The sequence below is a fragment of the Schistocerca americana genome, chromosome 5 (genome assembly GCF_021461395.2).
Source record: "Schistocerca americana isolate TAMUIC-IGC-003095 chromosome 5, iqSchAmer2.1, whole genome shotgun sequence".
Lineage (NCBI taxonomy): Eukaryota > Metazoa > Arthropoda > Insecta > Orthoptera > Acrididae > Schistocerca > Schistocerca americana.
Genome location: NC_060123.1, coordinates 641,569,593 through 641,597,037, shown reverse-complemented (window position 1 = coordinate 641,597,037; position 27,445 = coordinate 641,569,593). Strand labels below are relative to the sequence as shown.

Genomic DNA, 27,445 nt, shown 5'->3' with positions numbered 1-27,445 from the left:
ACTGGCCGTACACCACTGGTGATCGTCGAGGGGACACTGAATAGTGCACGGTACATCCAAACCGTCATCGAACCCATCGTTCTACCATTCCTAGACCGGCAAGGGAACTTGCTGTTCCAACAGGACAATGCACGTCCGCATGTATCCCGTGCCACCCAACGTGCTCTAGAAGGTGTAAGTCAACTACCCTGGCCAGCAAGATCTCCAGATCTGTCCCCCATTGAGCATGTTTGGGACTGGGTGAAGCGTCGTCTCACGCGGTCTGCACGTCCAGCACGAACGCTGGTCCAACTGAGGCGCCAGGTGGAAATGGCATGGCAAGCCGTTCCACAGGACTACATCCAGCATCTCTACGATCGTCTCCATGGGAGAATAGCAGCCTGCATTGCTGCGAAAGGTGGATATATATACTGTACTAATGCCGACATTGTGCATGCTCTGTTGCCTGTGTCTATGTGCCTGTGGTTCTGTCAGTGTGATCATGTGATGTATCTGACCCCAGGAATGTGTCAATAAAGTTTCCGCTTCCTGGGACAATGAATTCACGGTGTTCTTATTTCAATTTCCAGGAGTGTATATTGTGAAAAGCAATGGTCCCATAACACTCCCCTGTGGTACGCCAGAGGTTACTTTAACGTCTGTAGACGTCTCTCCATTGATAACAACATGCTGTGTTCTGTTTGCTAAAAACTCTTCAATCCAGCCACACAGCTGGTCTGATATTCCGTAGGCTCTTACTTTGTGATGGACAGGATCACTGTGTTGACAGCAGTCACCGTTGGACATGCATCAGTTTGAACTGGAGTGTTCGCACTGGGACACAGGTCACAGACACAGCGCTGCAGATTTACCAACAGACGGCAGTCATTTTTGAGACAATGACGCGAAGCATACATTGTACATTATAATGTACACACTGTAGCCGTGAATTTATATTTGATTAACACAGAAGATTATATAAGTGAAGTAGAAAGTCGTCCTGCTACTTGGGATGTGAAAAGCGGTGACTGTAGCAACAAAGTGATGAAAACGAATGCGTGGCAAGAAATTATAACGAAGTATGTGCCTGATTTCAGTGAGAAGAGCATGGATGAGAAAAACAAAATTGGCAAGTTGTATGCTCATTTTTCAAATTTAGTACGTTATTTTTCGGACCATAAAACGCTAGCGAAATTTAGTTGCTACCTCTGTACGAGTCCAATTCACTAACTAATCAGTTGGCAATACCTGTGGTGTCGGAAACCAGTGACCCACGAGTGTTCACCACAGTCACCGGTGACTATCACTGGCGACCGTCACCAGTGTGCCAGTGTGAAACGGGCCTTACAGAATGCTGCTGGCAACGGCAGTGCTAGTCACAACCAAAGATCACAATGCTTGTACCTAAAATCGCTGTGACCTAACATGTCGACCATTGAAGCATTCTGTTTGAAGAATATCCACTATGCAAATATGAAGTATGATATATCGACTAAAAATGGAGTTCATGTATTTTCATTGAATACCAAAAATAAGCTAGAAACTTTACAAAATCTAATAACGAATAAAGAAATAGTAATGCGGATAAAGTACTGTTAAGAGCATAGCATAACAGTAGCCGAGATAAACACAAAGCCTACACCCACCAGAGTAGTACAAGTGAACGCTACGTGTATATGATCAAAAGTATTGGGACACCTATTAGTGGATATTAATGTCGGGTGTGTGCCCCCTTCTCCTTTATGAGGGCTTGAACTCTGCTAGGAAAACTTTCAGTGTGGTGTTTGAATGCCTTTTGAGGAATGGCAGCCCATTCTTCTTCAAGAGAAGATAATGGCGTCTGGAGCAGAGTCAACCTTGTACTACCCTGGTGGGTGTTGGCTCTGTGTCCGTCTCAGTTACTGTAATGCGGCGATCTTAAGAGTAGTTTACCTGCATTGCTATTCCTGTATCCGTTATTAGACCTTATATGGTCTCTAGCTCCATCCAAAAGTGTTCCATTGCGTACATCTCTGGCGTCTGTGCAGGGTCCATTTTAGGAATGTTGTTTTCCATAAATAATTGCTCCACAATTGCTGGTTTATGACAGGGCGCAATGTCATGAGGACAGAGACAACCATAGTTTCTGAACTTTTCTTCATATTTCACGGCACACAATGCTGTAAAATGTGTTGATATCCCTCCTCATTTGGCGTTTCTTTAGGACAGTACGAGGGCAAGGTCCTGACCACGAAACACAGCACCATACATAACATAGATCACTTTTGGCAGCGCACGTGATGGCGGGAAAACCTCTCCAGGTATTCGGCAAAGAAAAACCCTTCCGTCGGATTGTCACAGGGAACAGCGTGCGTAATCGTCCAAAATCACTCATTTCCAGTCACCCACCGTCCAGTTCCGTCGCCTTTTGCACCAAGCGTAGCTTATCATCGACTACATACGAGGGGGGATCGAAAAGTTTCTAGCCTAACAAACAAAGAATGACAAAAATTTCATAATACCAATTCACTTTTCAATATACTACCCCTGTACTCTGAAATTTTTAGCGAGAAAGCTCGGGATAATTTCTGCAAACCATTCAAATAAAAGGTCTTCGGTTTCGAGTCCAACCAAGCCTTCACAGCAGCAATCACTGCATCATCATTGTAAAATCGTCGTTCTTAGAGGTCTTTTTTTAGCTTTGGGAAAAGAAGCAAGTCTGATGGAGCCAAATCTGGAAACTATGGCGGATGACTTAACAATTCCGCGCGGTCGCAGGTTCAAATCCTGCCTCGGGCATGGATGTGTGTGATGCCCTTAGGTTAGTTAGGTTTAAGTAGTTCTGAGTTCTAGGGGACTGATGACCTCAGAAGTTAAGTCCCATAGTGCCATCCTGCGCAATGCTTGACCCCAGCAGGTCTACATGAGATCTGCTTCATCGTGGTTTAGTTGGGGTTGTTCTTTCGCATTTCCACTTCACAACCACATTACCAACAGTCCAATGGGACACCTTTAGAAGGGCTGAAATCTCTCTGATGAATTTGTTGCCCAGCTGACATCCAGCGACTAGACCGCATTCCAAGTCACTGAGTTGTCCTGACCGACCCACTGTGCTGTTAACAGCTTTTCTGCTCGTAACAGAATACTGCCTCTCTCCTGTTACACTGGCGGGTTCGCTTTGCGTGACATCTAGTGGCCTGTCCTGCATTACACAGATGTGTGCGGATACTTTTCAGCAGATAGTGTATGCTTGGAATGTGTGAAACCGGCTTTGGAAGTGGGAAGTGTTCACGGCCCTATCTCTGCCTGTGGGGTGTCCTTGGGAGCACTTGAAGGTCCACTAATAGAATCACGCTGGCCTCCACTGATATCCTAGCGTTCTGGCAGCACAAGGTTAAATAAACGCTCGCAAACAAACAAATTAGAAAGTTATGACTTGCGGAATATACAGTTACGTGACAACTATCCTTCCATCGTTAACATGTTGATTGCCACGAGACCGCCGCCGGCAACAGCCGAGTCTCACATCTGATGCCGGGACCTCTCCGACGGGCACACGATCCTTTCTGTTTAGGACAGTGTATAGTGCAGCACTGTGCATTAAATTGTATTTCTGTTATATACAGGGTGAGTCACGTAAGACGTAACACCCGTTCTACTTCGTGAACAGCTATACATATCGAAACGCGGTTTTCGGCAAATGTTAGCGCGTCGAGGAGAACGTATGTTTTTGTTTCGCTAATGTTTTTTTGCGCTGGTATCAACTAGATATTGAATGAAGTACTTTTTTCTTAAATGAAACCGAATATTTTTTATTACAGCATTCGATAGCACTTTAAATGGCTACTGTTGTGATATAGCGTTTGTTAATGTTAACATTAACACCTGTCATAAAAAGATTCGAGAAATGTATTAGAATGTGAGAGTATGGTGGCCGGAAACGTCATTTGCGGTGCAAACACTGCCGAACAGGCGTCTCGGACCAGGCTGTAGACGTTAAGATAGGCTCGTGTTACGAGAATTAAACTTTATTTCCCTTGAACTAACTTACTACCTAGATGCCGGTTGTATGTGGAAATACGACGTAGGCTAGAATGTAGCGTGTCACAAAGGGCTCAGGAGAACTATTTCACGTTTGTGTGCCCTGCCAGATATACGTGAGCTGGAACAGAGAAATCACCTGTTCATTCTTCAAAAACAAAGAGGTCTTACACGCTGCAAAAAGCAACTACTGTATTAAATATCTAAATGGAAGAAGGAAGATTTGACCTCTCTTTTCTTGTACGTGGCTTCTTAGTACATGCTGTCATACAATTGTGTGTACCTACACTGCTCTAAACTATATCGTATGGGATACATTCGTTGAACTAAACATTTTATTAACAATACTTTGGTGACCACCTGTACAACGCAAAATAAATATTCTTCTTAACGAAACGTCGTTAAGAGAGTAAAGACAGTGTTACCAGCGACGTGCGATACACGCTGTCGACTTATTTGACACTGCAATGCAATTTCATACACACGTGAATGAAATAAACAGTTTACTAACAATGATTTGATAATCTCCTAAATCACAGAAAAATAAATTTGTACTAGAAAAATAACTTTACCGTTTACTTAAACATGTGATCAAGCTGTTGACCATGGACTGAAAGGCACATTTGCAATCGCCGTTCGAAAGAACGATGAACAGACGTAATTACAGTGGATGATATGGTAAACCATGCACTGGCGATTCATAGACACATATCGTCTGGTGTAGTTGGGGCTTCGTCATCGAGTGCATCTTTGAGTGCTCCACAAAGAATTTAATCGAGAGGTGTCAAATCGGGGACCTCGCAAGCCATTTGACAACGGAATTTCGTCCCATCCACTGACCAGGAAAGTTCTCATTCAGTTTGCGTTGCAACACAGGACGAAAGCTGGACAACCGTCGTGTTGCAGCCACATATACTGTAATTCAATTGGTACCTCTTCTAGAAGAACCGGCAGAACGTTCGTCAGAAAATGTACGTACGAATGTCCATTTAGAGCGCCTGAGATGAATAAGGTCCCACAATGTACTTTCCTATAATGCCGCGCCGTACGTTTACACTCCACTGCCGTTGATGTTGCACCTGACGAAGCCAGTGTGGATTTTCGGCTGCCCAGTAGTGCATGTTATGTAAATTTACATTAGCGTGGTTAGTAAACGTTGCTTCATCGGTAAAGAGCACACGTTGGGAAACGTATGGTCGTCTCTCAGTTGCTGAAAGGCATATCGGCCAAATTGTGTACGACATTCGAAATTACGGGCGTCGAGTGCCTGATATAGTGACAGATGACAGGGATGGAAATTTTGTCGATGCAGGTTGCGAATGGCACTGGTCTGGCTGATTCCACATTCCTTGGAAATATGCCTCGTACCATTGTGAGGATTCATTAGCATCGCAGGCAGATCAGCTTCTTTTTGTTTTCTGTCAGTTGCAGTTTTTTTTTTCTTGCCTACTTTTTGACGTTCAAGCAGCCTGTCCACACTAGGGTCTTAATAATTCGTGTAACTACCTGGCGCGTCGTACATTTGCGATCCGGATAGATAGTCCTAAATATACCGCTGTACTACTTTTACGCCATTTCTTTTACATTCACCGTATAAAAGTAGAATATCCAACTTTTGCTCGTTGGTGTTCATGTCTACACGCTACGATGGCTGATCTTCGGAGGTGCTCCTGGTTGTGCTAAGACTTGCCGACTGACGAGTCGGATGCCGAAGAACGGCCCAAATGCTGGCCGGAGTGGCCGAGCGGCTCTAGACGCTACAGTCTGGAGCTGCGCGACCGCTACGGTCGCAGGTTCAAATCCTGCCTCGGGCATGGATGTGTGTGATGTCCTTAGGTTAGGTTAGGTTTAAGTAGTTCTAAGTTCTAGGGGACTGATGATCTCAGAGCCATTTGAACCATTTGAACGGCCTAAATACCGTGGAAAGTCGGCGTGGTCTGGAGTTCACATGATAGCAGAGATAAACCTTGTCAAGAATAAAATATAACTGTCGATCATAGTACGTACTATGATCCACACCCACTTTCCACAGTATTTAGGCCGTTCTTCGACGTCCGACTCATCAGTCGGCAAGACTCAGCACAACCAGGAGCACCTCCTAAGATGTCCAACGTACTTTGGACGAAACGTCAGGGATTGAAGAGTTGCATGGACCACGGCCATACAACCAAGAAGAATTCTCGGCAGCTGAAACATCCGGTCGTGAAAGCCTTGAGAAAACGGTTCTATTTTAAAAAAAGTACCTGTTTCAATACCTCTGTTGACACCAGCTCAAAAACCATTAACGAAACAAAAAAATACGCGCTCCTCGACGCTCTAACATTTGCCGAAAACAGCGTTTCGGTATGTGTAACCGTTCACGAAATAAAAGGAGTGTTACGCCTTACGTGACTCACCCTGTATATTGATACGAACAGTGAGATTTGCTTTACCATATAATACGATCGTAATCGGTTTTAGTTCAGTTGTATCCCATACCAATGAGCCCATGCCATATTGTAAGCGTCGAAAAAACGGCTGGTTTCACTGATAAAGAATTACTGAAGATGTTGGAAGAATCAGAATTTGACCTCGATGATCCAGTATTTTCACAGATTTCTGTCGGAGAAGATTAGTTTGTAAACACAACTGACAATGACAGCAGTGACGATGACGACGGTTGTGTTGGTAACGGTGGTGCCGATGAACTGCAAGAAGACAACAGCAAGTAGACGTCTAAGAAGCCACAATTGAGACTACGCCGAATGTGACTTTGATTGTACTACAAACACGCCGTCCAGAGGTGTGCTGTATTAAACGGAATGGAGCGTATGGCCGCCGGCTGATACAAGACTGGCTTGTATCGTACAGAAACTATAAACTTAATCAAATGCACTCAAGAACTACGTTCACACTTGAACTTGCATCTGAAGATAGTATGTACTTCCGCTGTATGTCTGTTAGCTGTGGATCGGACACGTGTGTACAGAACGCCTACATATTCAGCAATAACGACTGGGAGTAATTCCAGTCAACGGACACAACACTGCAAGACAATGTTCTTACCCAGCGTTCCACATGATATTTCAGTTGCCCGTTACAAATGAGTGAAGAGCCAAAAAACTAAATACTATTAAAAATATTGCGTTAAGAAACGGTTACGAAGAACGCCATGTAAGCATATTATACCGCACCATAAACAAAATTGTAAAAGAGCATCATTTGTCATCTAAAAAGTCGGGATGGTTTGGTGACGGAAGGTTAAATCATATTACTGAATAATAATTTTCTGATACATGCCGTGAAATACAGAGAATGTTTACCCAGGGATAAGTACAGCGAGCCCGGATTGTGTGTGTGTGTGTGTGTGTGTGTGTGTGTGTGTGTGTGTAATCTTATGGGACTTAACTGCTAAGGTCATCAGTCCCTAAGGTTACACACCACTTAACCTAAATTATCCTAAAGACAAACACACACACCCATGCCCGAGGGAGGGCTCGAACCTCCGCCGGGACCAGGCGCACAGTCCATGGCACGGATTGTAAAAAAATAAGCTTGCCGTGATTGTGAAAGCATATGTATCGACCAGACAGGACAAGCGTTTCATGTCCGCTATGAAGAACATTGTAAGCCAATTGTACCTGTACGTTAGGCAAACATTTAAACCTAACTGAGTAAACATAGGACAAATTGAAAACACCATGAGCGTAACCTACACAGCGCAAAAGCCTCGTAATTAAATGTGTTATAAGAGATACAGATATTTATGGAAAAGTAAATAAGAAGAGTGAGTTCAATGTGCGAGGTTTTTTTCCTGCTTGTTCGATGAGTTGTTGTAAAAGATTATGCAAGTACAAGGTTTGTACAGATCGATGTTAGTTTTATGTTCCCAATCGGACGCGATAACTTCCTCAGTTGTTCTTTGATAATACATCCGGACAGTGAGGGAAAGTAAACATCAAAGATCTACGGCACATCACTTAGTGTCTGACTGTGGTACGGAGCCGTGTTTTCAGCAGCTTAACGTGTTGCTACGAGAGCAATGGTTTTAACTTTCTGCGTTGTAAGCTGACTTAGTGGTAACTTTGACTGATGCCGTTGCTAAATACTGTTATTTTCGCAGACATGATGATGCTCGTGTTTCACGAGCGAAACAGCTTACTGCAAATGAGGCAGTAGGCCGCCTATGACTGTTTTATCTGAATGTTATTTACAATGGCCGATGTACCCTCGACAGGCCATGCCTGCGCCTGCGAAATATAGTTCGCGATTCACATTGTTCCGATTACAATTTATACAGTGAAACTGTCAATAAGCAGTGCTGCTTCACGAAATCTCGTAAGAAAGCTCTGATCAAGGCGAAGCAATTTGGGCAATTCTACATCGTCCAGCGTGGGACTCGAACCCACGACCCTCAGTTCTCCACCAGATACCCACAGCCTTGGGGAAACCAACCCTCTCAATTACGTTTGTAGTACCACAGGTCTAACACATTAATAACACCTGAAAAATTAATTCTGTTACCGTAGAACAGGGTCGGCTACAGCATGCAAAACTGCACGTGAGAACTATATGAAGGATGGCTGGAAGAACGTGGTATGTTACATTTTCCCGTCGGACAGCGAGGTATGAGTGCCCTTTGCGTTGTGTCAATTTTCGGCAGTTGTAGAACACACCGTTAAATTGGTCTAGCATGGAGAAGTAGCAGGTGTGCACTGGAAGAATGTGGTATGTAGCCGAAACAGGTCTGATGTAGTCTGTGTCCAGTGCACAGGTCTGCGTCATGGCGTGCTGCATGAATCGCTTGAATGTTACTGCCCGTGATCAGCCGAGTTTGAAGAAGCGGAAAAGGGCAGTATATATGTTAGAGTGGAAGGATAAGAAGCGTAAAAATCTAAAAGACGTTGGTAAGTCCTATTGAAAAGACGAGGAAATGCATGAATCTGCTATGTGTTGTGTTTCAGTCTGAGGAAATTAGGTGAAAGGCCTATTTTGTTAATGGACAACAGCAAGTTTGATTTAGTTAGTTGTGTTGAACATTACTGAAACGATGGACAAATAAGATCATCACCACATTCACAACCGTTTTCTATCTGTAGTGTGTTCCTTTTTAAAATGTCCAGTGTCACATACGTGTGATGATTAATGTACATTTTTTAATGCTGTCCAGTACGTTTGTAATAATACACGTTTGTGTTATGGTATGATTCTGTACCCGGTCCTACAAATGGCAAAATCCATTAGAGTGCAGTGGAATAACGTGGTACGTCGCCACTGCAGAGCTGTTCAGCTCGAGCAACGTAAACACGCAACAAACACGCTTCCGGTAAATTTAACGAAATGCGACATACGTTCTTCAACCCATCAATTCATATTCGGCACTCAGCCTGTCTCGGCTTTGATCCGCTCTTCTCGAAAATACTGGGTACAGCGTCACGTTTTATTTAGCACTGCGGGGCGGCAGTTTTCTGTCGGCATGACCGTTGTTGTGGTCTTCAGTCCTGAGACTGGTTTGATGCAGCTCTCCATGCTACCCTATCCTGTGGAAGCTTCTTCATCTCCCAGTCCTTACTGCAGCCTACATCCTTCTGAATCTGCTTAGTGTATTCATCTCTTGGTCTCCCTCTATGATTTTTACCCTCCACGTTGCCCTCCAATGCTAAATTTGTGATACCTTGATGCCTCAGAACATGTCCTACCAACCGGTCCCTTCTTCTAGTCAAGTTGTGCCACAAATTTCTCTTCCCTCCAATTCTATTCAATACCTCCTCATCAGTTATGTGATCTACTCATCTAATCTTCAGCATTCTTCTGTAGCACCACATTTCGAAAGCTTCTATTCTCTTCTTGTCTAAACTATTTATCGTCCATGTTTCACTTCCATAAATGGTTACACTCCAGACAAATACTTTCAGAAACGACTTCCTGACACTTAAATCTATACTCGATGTTAACAAATTTCTCTTCTTCAGAAACGCTTTCCTTGCCATTGCCAGTCTACATTTTATATCCTCTCTACTTCGACCATCATCAGTTATTTTGCTCCCCAAATAGCAAAACTCCTTTACTACTTTAAGTGTCTCATTTCCTAATCTAATTCCCTCAGAATCACCCGACTTAATTCGACTACATTCCATTATCCTCGTTTTGCTTTTGTTGATGTTCATCTTATATCCTTCTTTCAAGACACTGTCCATTCCGTTCAACTGTTATTCCAAGTCTTTTGCAGTCTCTGACAGAATTACAATGTCATCGGTGAACCTCAAAGTTTTTATCTCTTCTCCATGGATTTTAATACCCACTCTGAATTTTTCATTTGTTTCCTTTACTGCTTGCTCAATATACAGATTGAATAACATCGGGGATAGGCTATAACCGTGTGCCACTCCCTTCCCAACCACTGCTTCCGTTTCATGCCCCTCGACTCTTATAACTGCCATCTGCTTTCTGTACAAATTGTAAATAGCCTTTCGCTCCCTGTATTTTACCCCTGCCACCTTTAGAATTTGAAAGAAAGTATTCCAGTCAACATTGCCAAAAGCTTTCTCTAAGTCTACAAATGCTAGAAACGTAGGTTTGCCTTTCCTTAATCTTTCTTCTAAGATAAGTCGTAAGGTCAGTATTGCCTCACGTGTTCCAGTATTTCTACGGAATCCAAACTGATCCTCTCCGAGGTCGGCTTCTACCAGTTTTTCCATTTGTCTGTAAAGAAATTCGTGTTAGTATTTTGCAGCTGTGACTTAATTTTCACATCTGTCAACACCTGCTTTCTTTGGGATTGGAATTATTATATTCTTCTTGAAGTCTGAGGGTATTTCGCCTGTCTCATACATCTTGCTCACCAGATGGTAGAGTTTTGTTAGGCCTGGCTCTCCCAAGGCTGTCAGTAGTTCTAATGCAATGTTATCTACTCCCAGGGCCTTGTTTCGACTTAGGTCTCTTCACGCAGTATCGTATCTCCCATTTCATCTTCATCTACATCCTCTTCCATTTCCATAATTTTGTCCTCAAGTACATCGCACTTGTATAGACCCCCTATATACTTCTTCCACCTTTCTGCTTTCCCTTCTTTGCTTAGAACTGGGTTTCCATCTGAGCTCTTGATATTCATACAAGTGGTTCTCTTTTCTCCAAAGGACTCTTTAATTTTCCTGTAGGCAGTATCTATCTTACCTCTAGTGTTATGTGCCTCTATATCCTTAGATTTGTCCTCTAGCCATCCCTGCTTAGCCATTTTGCACTTCCTGTCGATCTCATTTTTGAGACGTTTGTATTCCTTTTTGCCTGCTTCATTTACTGCATTTTTATATTTTCTCCTTTCAGCAATTAAATTCAGTATTTCTTCTGTTATCCAAGGATTTCTACTAGACCTCGTCTGTTTACCTATTTGATCCTCTGCTGCCTTCACTACTTCATCCATCAGAGCTACCCATTCTTCTTCTACTGTACTTCTTTCCCCCATTCCTGTCAATTGTTCCCTTACGCTCTCCCTGAAACTCTGTACAACCTCTGGTTTAGTTAGTTTATCCAGGTCTCATCTCCTTAAATTTCCACCTTTTTGCAGTTTCTTCAGTTTTAATCTACAGTTCATAACCAATAGATTGTGGTCAGAGACCACATCTGCCCCTGGAAATGTCTTACAATTATAATCTGGTTCCTAAATCTCTGTCTTACCATTATATAATCTATCTCATACCTTCTAGTATCTCCAGGATTCTTCCACGTATACATCCTTCTTTTATGATTTTTGAACCAGGTGTTAGCTATGATTAAGTTATGCTCTGCGCAAAATTCTACCAGACGGCTTCCTCTTTCATTTCTTATCCCCAATCCATATTCGCCTACTATGTTTCATTCTCTCCTTTTTCCTAATCTCGAATTCCAGTCACCTATGACTATTAAAATTTCGTCTCCCTTCACTACCTAAATAATTTCTTTTATCTCATCATTCATCTCATCAATTTCTTCATCATCTGCAGAGCTAGTAGGCGTGGGCTTCGTGTCTATCTTGGCCACAATAATGCGTTCACTATGCTGTTTGTAGTAGCTTACCCGCACTCCTATATTTTTATTCATTATTAAACCTCCTCCTGCATTACCCCTATTTGATTTTGTATTTATAACCCTGTATTCACCTGACCAAAAGTCTTTTTCCTCCTGCCACTTGTTCCTTCTCCAACTTCACTAACCCCCACTATATCTAAGTTTAACCTATCCATTTCCGTTTTTAAATTTTCTAACCTACCTGCCCGATTAAGGGATGTAACATTCCACGCTCCGATCCGTAGAACACCAGTTTTGTTTCCCCTGATAACGACGTTCTCCTGAGTTGTCCCCGCCCGGAGATCCGAATGGGGGACTATTTTACCTCCGGAATATTTTATCCAAGAGGACGCCATCATCATTTAACCATACAGTAAAGCTGCATGCCCTCGGGAAAAATTACGGCTGTAGTTTCCCCTTGCTTTCAGCCGTTCGCAGTACCAGCACAGCAAGGCCCTTTTGGTTAGTGTTACAAGGCCAGATCAGTCAATCATCCAGACTGTTGCCCCTGCAACTACTGGAAAGATTGCTGCCCCTCTTCAGGAACCACACGTTTGTCTGGCCTCTCAACAGATACCTTTCCGTTGTAGTTGCACCTACGGTGCGGCCATCTGTATCGCTGAGGTTCAAATGGTTCAAATGGCTCTGAGCACTATGGGACTCAACTGCTGAGGTCATTAGTCCCCTAGAACTTAGAACTAGTTAAACCTAACTAACCTAAGGACATCACAAACATCCATGCCCGAGGCAGGATTCGAACCTGCGACCGTAGTGGTCTTGCGGTTCCAGACTGCAGCGCCTAGAACCGCTCGGCTACTTCGGCCGGCTCGTATCGCTGAGGCACGCAAGCCTCCCCACCAACGGCAAGGTCCATGGTTCATGGGGGGGGGGGGGGGGGGGGTCAGTTAGGTTGCGAAACTAATAAACAAATAGATGTTCTACTGTATTAACTTACAGACCTCGTTAATCCTAAAAACATAGAAATTATAGTACGAGTTAATAAATGATCCAGAACGCTCAAATGGCGGCGAAAACTACACCGCCGTATCAACAATAGCTGAATCGTCATTTCTGCGTTGTTTAATATTCGCATGTTCGTGGTATAAAGGAAGTTCACAGTTCCAGTGGCTGTTTGCACGAAAAAAGGCAGGCTATTGATGTATCACAGTAAATCTTTAAAAGTGAATGCGAATGACAGAAGAGGATTCTCAGTATCTATTACGCAGTCACATTATCGATGGGTACAGCAAATTTCCTGATCGAATGTCCCTTGCAGAAAGAATTTAAAAATTCAGTTGACAATAAAAAAGCGAAAACTTATAGTGAGCGACAGACGGGATTCATTGTTCTATATATCAAGAAGCAAATTTGCAGGCGTAGACAAATAGTACAAATAGTACGAGGGTCGTTCAATAAGTAATGCCCCCACATTATTTACAAATCCATTAATATACATAGGCAAACGTCCTTGTTGGTGCTTCACATTCGATGTTTGTTCTGTGCGTTGCTGAAGATTCTAACCGTTCTGGCAGATGGCAGAGCCATAGTACAGCGTCAAAATGGCGTCTACATACGGCTCACATTACAAGCAGAGTGCTGTTATTGAATTCTTGTGTGCAGAAAAAGGAACCGTGGTGAACATCCATAAACGTTTGTGTGCAGTGTATGGCGATGCTGCAGTTGACAGGAGTACAGCTGGGAGATGGGTAAAGAAAGTTACGTAAAAACGTAAACTCCGTCCACAGGCCGTGTCGGCCCCAGCGGTACCGACCGGCCGCCGTGTCATCCCCACCCCACAGGCGTCACCAGATGCGGATATGGAGGGGCACGTGGTCAGCACACCGCTCTCCCGGCCATAAGTCAGTTTCCGAGACGGGGGCTGCTACTTCTCAGTCAAGTAGCTCCTCAGTTTGCCTCACAAGGGCTGAGTGCACCCCGCTTGCCAACAGCGCTCAGCAGGCCGGATGGTCACCCACCCAAGTGCTAGCCCAGCCCAACAGTGCTTAACTTCGGTGATCTGCGGCAAGGTCGTTGGCTAAAGAAAGTTACAGGCTCAGGAAATACAGAAACACAGCTCCATGATCAAGCACACTTGGGATGTCCTGTCACAGCCACTGCTCCAAACATGCTGAATCGTGCGGATGCCAATATTCGTGCCGACCGGCACATCACAACTCGACAATTGGCTCTACAGATTTCTGGCAGCATTGGAAGTGCGTCTGCAGTGATCGAGAATCTCGGATATTCAAAGAGGTGCTCACTATGGGTTCCACGAATACTCACAGCGGATCACAAGATTCAAAGAAAGGCCATTTCATCTGAATTGTTTTCAGACTGACGCAGAGGCCTTTCTGTCGTGGGTCGTTAGTAGGGACAAAAGCTGGGTGCACCACTTGGGGCCGGAAACGGAAAGACAATCTATGGAGTGGCATCATCCTCATTCAGCACAAAAGAAGAAATTCAAGACAACCCCCTCTGCCGGAAAAGTGATGGTAACAGTCTTCTGGAATTGCGATGGCGTCATTCTCATGGATGTTATACCAAGAGGGCCAAGCGTCAGTTCACAGGAATACATGAAGACTCTAAAAAACTCATGAACCGTTTCGACGTGTTCGATCGGACAAGAACCCAGCAGAAACCTTGTTCCAACACAATAATTCACGCCCATATACAAGTCTGAGAACCCGGGAATACATCGTCAAATTGGGTTGGACACCATTGCATCATCAACCCTACAGTCCAGACCTGGCACCCTCGGACTTCCATCTCTTTGTGCCGCTTAAAGATTCTCTACGGGAAACACACTTTGAAGATAACGAAAGAGTCAGTCTTGCAGTGAACACATAGCTACACCTACAGGACAAGGGGTTTTACCAACTGGGAATACATGCTCTTCCACAACGTTGGCATACGGCCATAGAACGTGATGGAGACTACATAGAAAAATAGGACATGGACAAGACATGTCGACGTATATTGTCACCAAATTCTGACTCTTAACAATAAATATGTTCCACGAAAAATATGTGGGGCATTATTTATTGAACGACCCTCGTACATTGCCTGAACCGGGACACATTATTACACTGCCAATTGCACAGTTTCCGATAATTAAACGAAGTTTTTGGCGATATATATTACTGAAAACTGCATTGATTAAGTCAACGGGCATGCTGGCAGCGCTTTTTCGATTTGAACCCGCTATTGTTGAATTTATGAAGGAAGAAGAAAAGTAGGAACGAATATTAGAACATTAGGAATTGATTGAGAACTTCACATTTTAGGTGGATTTGACTGAATCATTATAAAAAGTTTCAGGAATGATGACGATGGGTAAATGTATAAGTCTGAGGTAAAGGACAGTGGTCCGGAAACTAACGAGTCAAAAGTTATGATTGAAAATCCTTTCGATACCTTTAACAGTGGAATACACGTACCGGCACCGCCTTTGCTGAGATTATTGGACTGACAACTTTTAGAGCTGGTAGTAGGGACCAAAACATGTAAAAAATGTCTAGTACACATATGCTCTAAAATGAATACCTTAAGAGCTATGAGCAATTGTTCATCTTTGGTACTGTGAAACATTCTCTTCTACTGAACAAGGGCCCGTAGCTGGAAGATATTCATTTAAGAGCCCATATTTTAATAGACATGTTGAATTGTTATGACCCGTCCAAATGGTTCAAATGGCTCTAAGCGCTATGGGACTCAACATCTGAGGTCATCAGTACCCTAGACTTAGAACTACTTAAACCTAACAAACCTAAGGACATCACACACATCCATGCCCGAGGCAGGATTCGAACCTGCGACCGTAGCAGCAGCGCGGTTCCAGACTGAAGCGCCTAGAACTGCTCGGCCACAGCGGCCGGCGTTATGACCCGTACTATCTCCTCCAAAATTATATAAATCGAAGAGCTTGCAGTACAAGGGACGTTTTTTACATTATCGAAGATGAACAAGTCCTCATAGCTCTTTTAAAGTGGTTCTAGGCGCTCAGTCCGGAACCGCGCGACTGCTACGGTCGCAGGTTCGAATCCTGCCTCGGGCATGGATGTATGTGATGTCCTTAGGTTGGTTAAGTTTAAGTAGTTCTAAGTTCTAGGGGACTGATGACCACAGATGTTAAGTCCCATAGTGCTCAGAGCCATTTGAACCATTTTTTGTGTACGGGTCAGGACAAAATTAGGTATGCGAAAAATCGGCTTTTCGCGACATCGAACTCACTTCAAACTGTCAAAATTCCAAGATGTCTTTTAAAAGTTTTAGCGATTTTGCCAACTGATATGACATTGTCATTCAACACGACACAACAAAGTTCAGTGCAGCTACTTCCAAACAACAATTTCAAAATAATTTTTTCTTAATAAGTTTCAGTTTAACTAACTGTGTGCTGAAGGACTTTGTTTAACAGTTTCGAGACTACCACACAGTAGCATGGTCGATTCTGCAGCACTGTTATTGTCACAGCTTACCGTGTAATGCTGCAACTGAATACTTTTCTTCTTAGAAATACAGTGCCAGTACTGAAATGAGGCAGGGACCAGTGCAACTAACATTTGGAATTCCACTTTCTAGTCTACTACGTTTCATATAGGTCGCCAGCCTTACAAGAAAATTATTTTCTATATAATTTTTTTTTCCATTCCCTTGTGTCAGGGTGCTACAGCAACCGGTTTCGAATTATTTCAGAATAAAAGAACTACTTAAACCTAACTAACCTAAGGACATCACACACACGCATGCCCGAGGCAGGATTCGAACCTCTTACCGTAGCAGTCGCGCGGTTCCAGGCTGAAGCGCCTAGAAACGCTTGGCCACACAGGCCGGCCCGCTTACGCGCCCAAAAATCAGAGTTGCAAGTACGGCAATGATCGTAGTGACAAAAGAAAGAATACACATAAGAATAATATCATTGCAATATATATACATATCGATGTATCGAAGTACCCCTACATTAATGAAATCAAATCTGAATGTTGTCACAGAATATGTTAACTATTTTACAGAGACACAGTAGAATATTGCTGGTGTCGAGAGGTTGAGGTGATGTGCCGTAATGGTTGCGTAATTCGAGTACCATTACAACCCGAAGGATAGGTGAATACTTGTGTCGATTCATTGTGTCTCCCAGAGTGACGATATCGCCCAGGGAATGCCATGAAAACACTTGGCACACCATAATGCTCTCCACTCCGGGCTGGACCCTTTCGACGTTTGTTGCAAATGCCATACATGCCAACGTGATTCATCTGAAAAGGCCACCTGTCGCCACCCAGTAGACGTCCACTTGCGGTTGTGGCGTGCAAATTCCAGGCTTTGTCGCTAATGAACAGCAGTCAGCATGCTTGCATGTCCCAGGCGCCTACTGCAGAACCGCATACGCAGCAATGTTCGCTGAACGGATGTTGAGGAGACTTGGTTCATCTGGGCAATCAGTTTTTCGTCTGTTCGCCCATACACATTGCAGCCATCATTTACCCATGCCACCTACAGGGTGTTTCAAAAATGACCGGTATATTTGAAACGGCAATAAAAACTAAACGAGCAGCGATAGAAATACACCGTTTGTTGCAATATGCTTGGGACAACAGTACATTTTCAGGCGGACAAACTTTCGAAATTACAGTAGTTACAATTTTCAACAACAGATGGCGCTGCAAGTGATGTGAAAGATATAGAAGACAATGCAGTCTGTGGGTGCGCCATTCTGTACGTCGTCTTTCTGCTGTAAGCGTGTGCTGTTCACAACGTGCTAGTGTGCTGTAGACAACATGGTTTATTCCTTAGAACAGAGGATTTTTCTGGTGTTGGAATTCCACCGCCTAGAACACAGTGTTGTTGCAACAAGACGAAGTTTTCAACGGAGGTTTAATGTAACCAAAGGACCGAAAAGCGATACAATAAAGGATCTGTTTGAAAAATTTCAACGGACTGGGAACGTGACGGATGAACGTGCTGGAAAGGTAGGGCGACCGCGTACGGCAACCACAGAGGGCAACGCGCAGCTAGTGCAGCAGGTGATCCAACAGCGGCCTCGGGTTTCCGTTCGCCGTGTTGCAGCTGCGGTCCAAATGACGCCAACGTCCACGTATCGTCTCATGCGCCAGAGTTTACACCTCTATCCATACAAAATTCAAACGCGGCAACCCCTCAGCGCCGCTACCATTGCTGCACGAGAGACATTCGCTTACGATATAGTGCACAGGATTGATGACGGCGATATGCATGTGGGGAGCATTTGGTTTACTGACGAAGCTTATTTTTACCTGGACAGCTTCGTCAATAAACAGAACTGGCGCATATGGGGAACCGAAAAGCCCCATGTTGCAGTCCCATCGTCCCTGCATCCTCAAAAAGTACTGGTCTGGGCCGCCATTTCTTCCAAAGGAATCATTGGCCCATTTTTCAGATCTGAAACGAGTACTGCATCACGCTATCTGGACATTCTTCGTGAATTTGTGGCGGTACAAACTGCCTTAGACGACACTGCGAACACCTCGTGGTTTATGCAAGATGGTGCCCGGCCACATCGCACGGCCGACGTCTTTAATTTCCTGAATGAATATTTCGATGATCGTGTGATTGCTTTGGGCTATCCGAAACATACAGGAGGCGGCGTGGATTGGCCTCCCTATTCGCCAGACATGAACCCCTGTGACTTCTTTCTGTGGGGACACTTGAAAGACCAGGTGTACCGCCAGAATCCAGAAACAATTGAACAGCTGAAGCAGTACATCTCATCTGCATGTGAAGCCATTCCGCCAGACACGTTGTCAAAGGTTTCGGGTAATTTCATTCAGAGACAACGCCATATTATTGCTACGCATGGTGGATATGTGGAAAATATCGTACTATAGAGTTTCCCAGACCGCAGCGCCATCTGTTGTTGAAAATTGTAACTACTGTAATTTCGAAAGTTTGTCTGCCTGAAAATGTACTGTTGTCCCAAGCATATTGCAACAAACGGTGTATTTCTATCGCCGCTCGTTTAGTTTTTATTGCCGTTTCAAATATACCAGTCATTTTTGAAACACCCTGTATGTTCCACGGTGTAGTACAGTTGCTTCAGCGCCAGTTTTGGAAAGCACTATTTTGCCATACACCATGTATACTGTAACCGTGATGGCACATAAAATGTTTACAAACTTAGCCGTTTCAGAAATGCTTCCACCCTTGCCCCCAAAGCCAATGATCACGCACTTTTAGACTTCACATAAATCGCTGTGTTTCCGCATTACAACAACTGTACTGTTTTCCTCCTCCCACCCCGACATGTTTTATATACCTTCCACTGCTAGTGCTGCCACCTGTCGGTTGTGAGTGGCAATTGTGCATTGATCTCGAAAATAGGCGGTGGCTGCGTTAGTGTGACTGGACTGCATGTGCAGGTGTAGTGGTCTTACATTACAACATGAGGCAACAGTAGATTACTGGATCTTTTGTCAGTGAGAGACGATGTCACTTTTTTTTGTCATCAGTCTTCTGACTGGTTTGATGCGGCCCACCACGAATTCCTCTCCTGTTCTAACCTCTTCATCTCGGAGTAGTACTTGCAACCTACGTCCTCGAGTACTTGCTGGATCCAGTCTCTGTCTTCCTCTACAGTTTATGCCCTCTATAGCTCTCTCTAGTACCATGGAAGTTATTCCCTCATGTCTTAGCAGATGTCCTATCATCCTGTGTTTTCCACATATTCCTTTTCTCTCCGATTCTGTGCAGAACCTCCTCATTCCTTATCTAACCAGTCCATATTATTTTCAACATTCGTCTGTAGCACCACATCTCAAATGCTTCGAGTCTCTTCTGTTCCGGTTTTCCCGCAGTCCATGTTTCACTACCATACAATTTTGCACTGCAGACGTACATTCTCAAAATTTCTCCCTCAAATTAAGGCAGATATTTGGTATTAGTAGACTTCTCTTGGCCAGGAATGCTCTTTTCCCATTGCTTTTGGTGTCCTCCTTGCTCTGTCCGTTATTGGTTATTTTACTGCCAAGGTAGCAGAATTCCTTAACTTCATCTCCTTCGTGACCATCAATCCTGATGTTAAGTTTCGCGCTGTTCTCATTTCTACTACTTCTCGTTACTTTCGTCTTTCTTCAATTTACTCTCAGTCCATACTCTGTACTCATTAGACTGTTCATTCCGTTCAGCAGATGATGCAATTCTTCTTCACTTTAACTCAGAATGGCAATGACATCACAATGTCATCAGCGAATCGTCTCATGGATATCCTTTCATCTTGAATGTTAATTCCACTCCTGAACCTTTCTTTTATTTCCATCATTGCTTCCTCGATGCACAGACTGAACAGTAGGGGCGAAAGGCTACATTCTTGTCTTACACCCTTTTTAATACGAGCAATTCGTTCTTGCTCGTCCACTCTTAATATTCCCTCCAGGCTGTTGAACATATTGTATATGACCCGTCTCTCCCTATAGCTACCCCAACTTTTTTTAGAATTTCGAACATCTTGCACCGTCTTAAAATTGTCGAACGCTTTTTCCCGGTCGACAAATCCCATGAACGGTTCTTGATTTTTCTTTAGCCTTGCTTCCATTATTAACCGCTACATCAGAATTGTCCCTCTCGTGCATTTACCTTTCCTAAAGCCAAACTGGTCGTCATCTAGCGCATTCTCAATATTCTTTTCCATCCTTCTGTATATTATTCTTGTAAGCAACTTGGATGCATGAGCTGTTAAACTGATTGTGCGATAATTCTCTCACTGGCCAGCTCTTGCCGTCTTCGGAATTGTGTGAATGATCATGTTCCGAAAGTCAGGTGGTATGTCGCCAGACTCATACATTCTACACACCAACGTGAATAGTCGTTTTGTTGCCACTTCCCCCAATGATTTTAGAAATTCTGATGGAATATTCTCTATCCCTTCTACCTTATTTGATCTAAAGTCCTTCAAAGCTCCTTTAAATTCTGATTCTAGTACTGGATCCCCTATCTCTTCTAAATCGACTCCTGTTTCTTCTTCTATCACATCAGACATATCTTCCCACTCATAGAGGCTTTCAGTGTATTCTTTCCACCTATCCGCTGTCTCGTCTACATTTAAGAGTGGAATTCCCGTTGCACTCTTTAATGTTATCAGCCTTGCTTTTAATGTCACCGAAGATTGTTTTGACTTTCCTGTATGCTGAGTCTGTCCTTCCGACAATCATATCTTTTTCGATGTGTTCACATTTTTCCTGCAGCCATTTCGTCTTAGCTTCCCTGCACTTCCTATTTATTTCATTCCTTAGGAACTTATATTTCTGTATTTCTGAGTTTCCCGGAACATTTTTGTACTTCCTTCTTTCATCGATCAATTGAAGTATTTCTTCTGTTACCCATGGTTCCTTCACAGCTACCTTCTTTGTACCTATGTTTTCCTTCCCAACTTCTGTGATGGCCCTTTTTAGAGATGTCCATTCCTCTTCAACTTTACTGCCTAATGAGCTATTACTTATTGCTGTATCTATACCTTTAGAGAACTTCAACCGTATCTCGTCATTCCTTAGTACACCCGCATCCTACTTCTTTGCGTACTGATTTTTCCTGGCTAATGTCTTAAACGTCAGCCTGCTCTTCATCTCTACTGTATTGTGATCTGTGTCTATATCTGCTCCTTGGTACACCGTACAATCCGTTATCTAATGTCGGAATCTGTGCCTGAGCATGATGTAATCTAACTGAAATCTTCCCGTATCACCCGGCCTTTCCCAAGTATATCTCCTCCTCTTGTGATTCTTGAACATAGTGTTCGCTATTACTAGCTGAAACTTGTTACAGAACTCAATTAGTCTTTCTCCTCTTTCATTCCTTGTCCCAAGCCTATATTCTCCTGTAACCTTTTCTTCTACTCCTTCCCCTACAACTGCATTCCAGTCGTCCATGACTATTAGATTTTCGTCCCCCTTTCAATATCCTCATACACTTTCTCTATCTGTTCATCTTCAGCTTGCGACGTCGGCATGTGTACCTGAACTATCGTTGTCGGTGTTGGTCTGCTGTCGATTCTGATTAGAACAACCTGGTCACTGAACTGTTCACAGTAACACACCCTCTGCCCTACCTTCCTATTCATAACGAATCCTACACCTGTTATACCATTTTCTGCTGCTGTTGATATTACCCGATACTCATCTGACCAGAAATCCTTGTCTTATTTGCACTTCACTTCACTGACCCCTATTATATCTAGATTGAGCCTTTGCATTTCCCTTTTCAGATTTTCTAATTTCCCTTCCACATTTAAGCTCCTGAAATTCCACGCCCCGACTCGTAGAACATTATCCTTTCATTGATTATTCAATCTTTTTCTCATGGCAACCTCCCCCTTGGCAGTCCCGACCCGGAGATCCGAATTGGGGGCTATTCTGGAATCTTTGCCAATGGAGAGATCATCATGACGCTTCTTCAATTACAGTCCTGTGGATAAAGGTAACGTGTCTTCAATGCAGTGGTTTCCATTGCCTTCTGCATCCTCATGCCGTTGATCATTGCTGATTCTTCCGCCTTTAGGGGCAGTTTCCCACCCCTAGGACAAGAGTGCTCTGAACCTCTGACCTCTCCTCCGCCCTCTTTGAGAAAGCCGTTGGCAGAATGTGGGTGACTTCTTAAGCCGGAAGTCTTCGGCCGCTAATGTTGATTATTAACCAAAAATTTAGGCAGTGGCGGGGATCGAACCCGGGACCGAAGACGTTTTGATTTTGAATGAAAGCCGTTACCTCTTTTTTTCATTTTGTTCGGTATTGTTCGTTGCGTTTGGTCTGGTCGGACGTCACAGGACATCCGTTGAAATTGATCGTTGATTCCTTTACTCAGTTTTTTATTACAGAGGGCGAGCAACCCTCTGACCGATGATGCTCAGCTACCGAGCCGGCATCGCCTAGACCACGGGAATCATGGCCTAATCTATCCCAAGTGAACGTCCATAATATGGACATATTCCCCCCCCCCCCCCCCCCCCCACCTGTTGAGGCTTTTAGCAATCTATTGTTGTTGTGGTCTTCGGTCCAGAGATTAGTTTGAAGCCACTGTCGACTCTATTTTGTGCAAGCCTCATCTGTGAATAACAACAGTGCAAATCGAGAACATAAAATCATTATATTTACAGATCAATAGCATAAGCGGTTCTATGGTACCAGGTATGGACCCTTGCTGAAACACCCATATCAGTACGTGGTGTAGCCACCACAGGCGGCAGTGCAGACGCTGACTCTGGCATCCAGCCAATCGTCCAGATGGCGGATACTGTCCTGGGATACGTCGTGCCACGCCTGCCCGTCTTTTTCACGTGGTTCTTGAGTTGTTGGTTGCCGAGTCGCACGAGTCACTTCTCGTCCCCTCATATGCCGCACGTGCTGTATTGGAGACAGATCGGAGATAGTGCTGGCCAGGGAAGTTGCCACACATCTTCCAGAGCTTGTTGAGTTTCACGGGCAGTGTGTGGGCGAGCATTATCCTGTTGGAACAACACTTCACCTTAATGTTGCAAGAACGGCTCCAACAACATTGTGCACGTACCGAGCGCTGGGTGGCGTCCTTTCCAGAAACACTAGATATATACGAGAGTTGTAGCTTATCAGACCCCGACCGTAAGGCCTGGGGTGGTATCAGTGCGAATGCACTCTGAGACAGCGCTCACCAGGTCTACGTCGGACGCGCACACAACCATGACTTGCGTGCAGGCAGAATCCTCTTCCATCACTGAAGATAACGACGCGCCATTCCATCTTCCACCTGGTATTCTGACGACACCAGTCGAACCGTGCACATTAATGATGTGTCGTTAATCGAAAGCGGGTTAGAGATGTGTGTGCCCATAGACCCTCTGCTAACAACCAGTTCGCAAGAGTTCGTGTTGACACGTCGGAACTCACGAGCCCTCTTATCTGTGCTGTACGATCTGCCACTGCTCCTCTTAGAATGCGACGATCTTGGCGGGTATCTGTGTTGCGTGGACATCCAGAACCTCGTCCACGGGTGTGAGAATGTTCACGTGACCGCTGATACCAGCACCTCGTGCTCTTTGAAAGTTGCTTTCCGTTAGAACGTTCAAAACAGGGTACTAGCACAAACAGGCACCCTGGGTGACTGACTAAAGGGAAAGAATACCTTGTAGAACAAAGTGGCAATTATATCAAAACGTTAGAAACAGGCAAAATCTAAATGCAGCAGCCCATTACAAACAGTACTGTAAGCTGCTTAAAAAAGTTATTAGGAAGGCAAAAAGTATGTGATATGCAGATAGAATAGCTAAATCTCAGGGTAATATTAAAACCATATGGTCAGTCGTAAAGGAAGTGGCTGGTCTGCAGAGACAGGTCGAGGATATAGAATCAGTGCGTAGTGGGAATGTCCGTGTTATTGATAAGTCGCATATATGTACAGTATTTAATAATCACTTTCTGAATATAGCAGGTGAACTAAATAGAAACCTAGTCCCAACAGGGAGTCATATAGCGCTCTTAGAAAAAAGTGTTCAGAGACTGTTATCTGAAATGCTCCTCCATGATACTGACAAGAGGGAGCTTGAGTTAATAATTAAATCACTAAAGACCAAGAACTCTCATGGATATGACAGGGTATCTAGCAGAATACTGAAGTATTGTTCTATGTATGTTAGCCCAGTACTTAGCCATATCTGTAACTTTTCCTTTAGGAGTGGTCGGTTTCCTGACCGATTAAAGTACTCGGTAGTGAAACCACTTTATAAAAAGGTAGACAGGGATAATGTTGACAATTATAGACCTATTTCTATGCCATCGGTGTTTGCTAAAGTTATCGAGAGGGTTGTATATACAAGGTTACTGGAGCATTTAAATTCACATAATTTGCTGTCAAATGTACAGTTTGGTTTTAGAAATGGTTTAACAACTGAAAATGCTATATCCTCTTTTCTCTGTGAGGTTTTGGACGGATTAAATAAAAAGTTGCGAACGCTAGGTGTTTTCTTTGATTTAACGAAGGCTTTTGACTGTCTTGACCACAAAATATTACTGCAGAAGTTGGACCATTATGGAGTAAGGGGAGTAGCTTACAATTGGTTCGCCTCTTACTTTAAGAACAGAAAGCAGAAGGTAATTCTCCGCAATATTGAGAGTGGTAGTGATGTTCAGTCCCAATGGGGCACTGTTAAGTGGGGCATTCCCCAAGGGTCGGTGCTGGGGCCACTGCTGTTTCTTATTTATGTAAATGATATGCCTTCTAGTATTACAGGTGATTCAAAAATATTTCTGTTTGCTGATGACACCAGCTTGGTAGTGAAGGATCTTGTGTGTAATATTGAAATAGTAACAAATAATGCAGTTCATGAAATAAGTTTGTGGCTTGTAGAAAATAATTTGATGCTAAATCACAGTAAGACTCAGTTTTTACAGTTTCTAACTTACAATTCAACAAGAACCGATATTTTGATCAGATAAAAGGGGCATATTATAAGCGAGACGGAACAGTTCAAGTTCCTAGGCGTTTGGATAGATAGTAAGCTGTTGTGGAAAGGATCTTGTTCAGAAACTAAATGCTGCTTTATTTACCATTAGAACAGTATCTGAAATAAGTGACAGTTCAACACGAAAAGTAGTCTACTTCGCATATTTTCATACGCTTATGTTGTATGGTATTATTTTTTGGGGTAATTCTTCTGATTCAAAAAGGGTATTTTTGGCTCGAAAACGGTCTGTTCGAGCTATATATGGTGTAATTTCGAGAACCTCTTGTCGACCCCTATTCAATAGTCTTGGAATTCTGACATTGCCCTCACAGAATATATTTTCTTTAATGTCGTTTCTTGTTAGCAATATTAGCTTATTCCCAAGAGTTAGCAGCTTTCACTCAGTTAATACTAGGCAGAAATCCAATCTGCATGTGGAATGCACTTCCGTGACTGTTGTGCAGAAAGGAGTGCAGTATTCTGCTGCATCCATTTTCAATAAGCTACCACAAGAACTCAAAAATCTTAGCAGTAGCCCAAACACTTTTAAGTCCAAACTGAAGAGTTTCCTCATGGCTCACTCCTTCTATTCTGTCGAGGAGCTCCTGGAAGAGATAAAAAATTAAGCAAATTCCAGTGTTACATTGTTGATTTTCTTTATTTAAACTTACGAATTGTCGCCTGAATATGTTTCTTATATTTCATTTTATCTGTTTCTAATATCGTGTTATAATTTCATGTATTGACTCGTTCCATGACCATGGAGACTTCTCCTTAATTTGGTCCCAAGGAACAATAAATAAATAAATAAGTAAAATAAATAAATCGTTGCACAACTGACGCAGCACGTCCAACTCGTACGGCAATTCTACGAAAGTACCATCCCGCCACTCGGAAGGCCACAATTTGACCCCTTTCAAATCCGTTAATTTGGCTGTAGAAAGCACGAGTGCGTCTCTGAGGCACGTTTGCACTACACTCAACCTTCTGGCTGTGAGCATTTTCTATGAAAGGATAGAGACAGATGGCGCTCTTGTATCTATGCTACTATGCTCTCTGATGGTGGACAGCGTTGAAACCACTATCAGTACATTTTATATGCCCCAGGTGGCATATGCCGTCATCCGATCAAAATCGATGTCGTCTTTCGGGGTGTACTATTTTTTTTCCGGCAGTGTATGTGTGTCATGTTCCCTTCAAGACTACGAAATTTGTATACAGCCGAATGCTTGAGTGGTATTTCAAGTTTCTTAGCAAGAACTGAGTAAAATCTTTGCCTGGTTATTTCTTCAAACTTGTAACCAATATAGGCGAGGATATTTGATTGCCATAGGATTCTTGGGCCCGGGTCTTTGACCTGTGAGGGACGCTGATCACTCAGCTATGGAGGCCGGCGTCTCGAGAGTGGAAACATCAGCGTTAAACTAAATTTTACACCCGCGAGTCCTCGTGTTTTAATTGTAGAACATGTGGCTTTTCAAGTCTCTGTTTGCCCATCTTCCCAATGGTGGCTGCTAGTTTCGAAACTTATTTTATTTGGCTACCAGTTTCGGCGATTTACTACGTCATCTTCAGTCGGCAGATAATGGTTGAAGAGATCGCTATAACAAACAGAAATATACTAATATCGGTATTGCTAGCCCCTGTTTTGACCAGAATCGCGGTGGAACCTTCCCACACGTCGGTCAGGGGCTGAAGGTGGCGTAGTAAATCGCTGAAACTGAAAGCCAAATAAAATAAGTCTGGAAGCTAGACGGCTGAAAGGTGTTTTATTTGAGATCCTGAGTGGCTTATCAGGTTCTGGTTTGTATTTTAGTTTTGAATATTTTGGGATTGCAACTTTCCTGCCTGGTATCCGCCGCAAACGGAACATATAACACTTGGAACCCCAGACATGCAGACACATTCTTAAACTCGCGCGCCAAAGTGTTCACTTACCAATGGTACCAGCGGCCCAAAGTAAGAGCGAATTTAGGATGAAGTGCC

General features: G+C 43.5%; 1 protein-coding gene across 1 annotated transcript in view; it reads left to right on the top strand.

Annotated features, from left to right (window-relative positions):
• Positions 1–27,445, top strand: part of LOC124615584 (methyl farnesoate epoxidase-like) — a 196,717-nt gene that overhangs the window by 51,926 nt on the left and 117,346 nt on the right. The gene's annotated exons all lie outside the window — the stretch shown is intronic.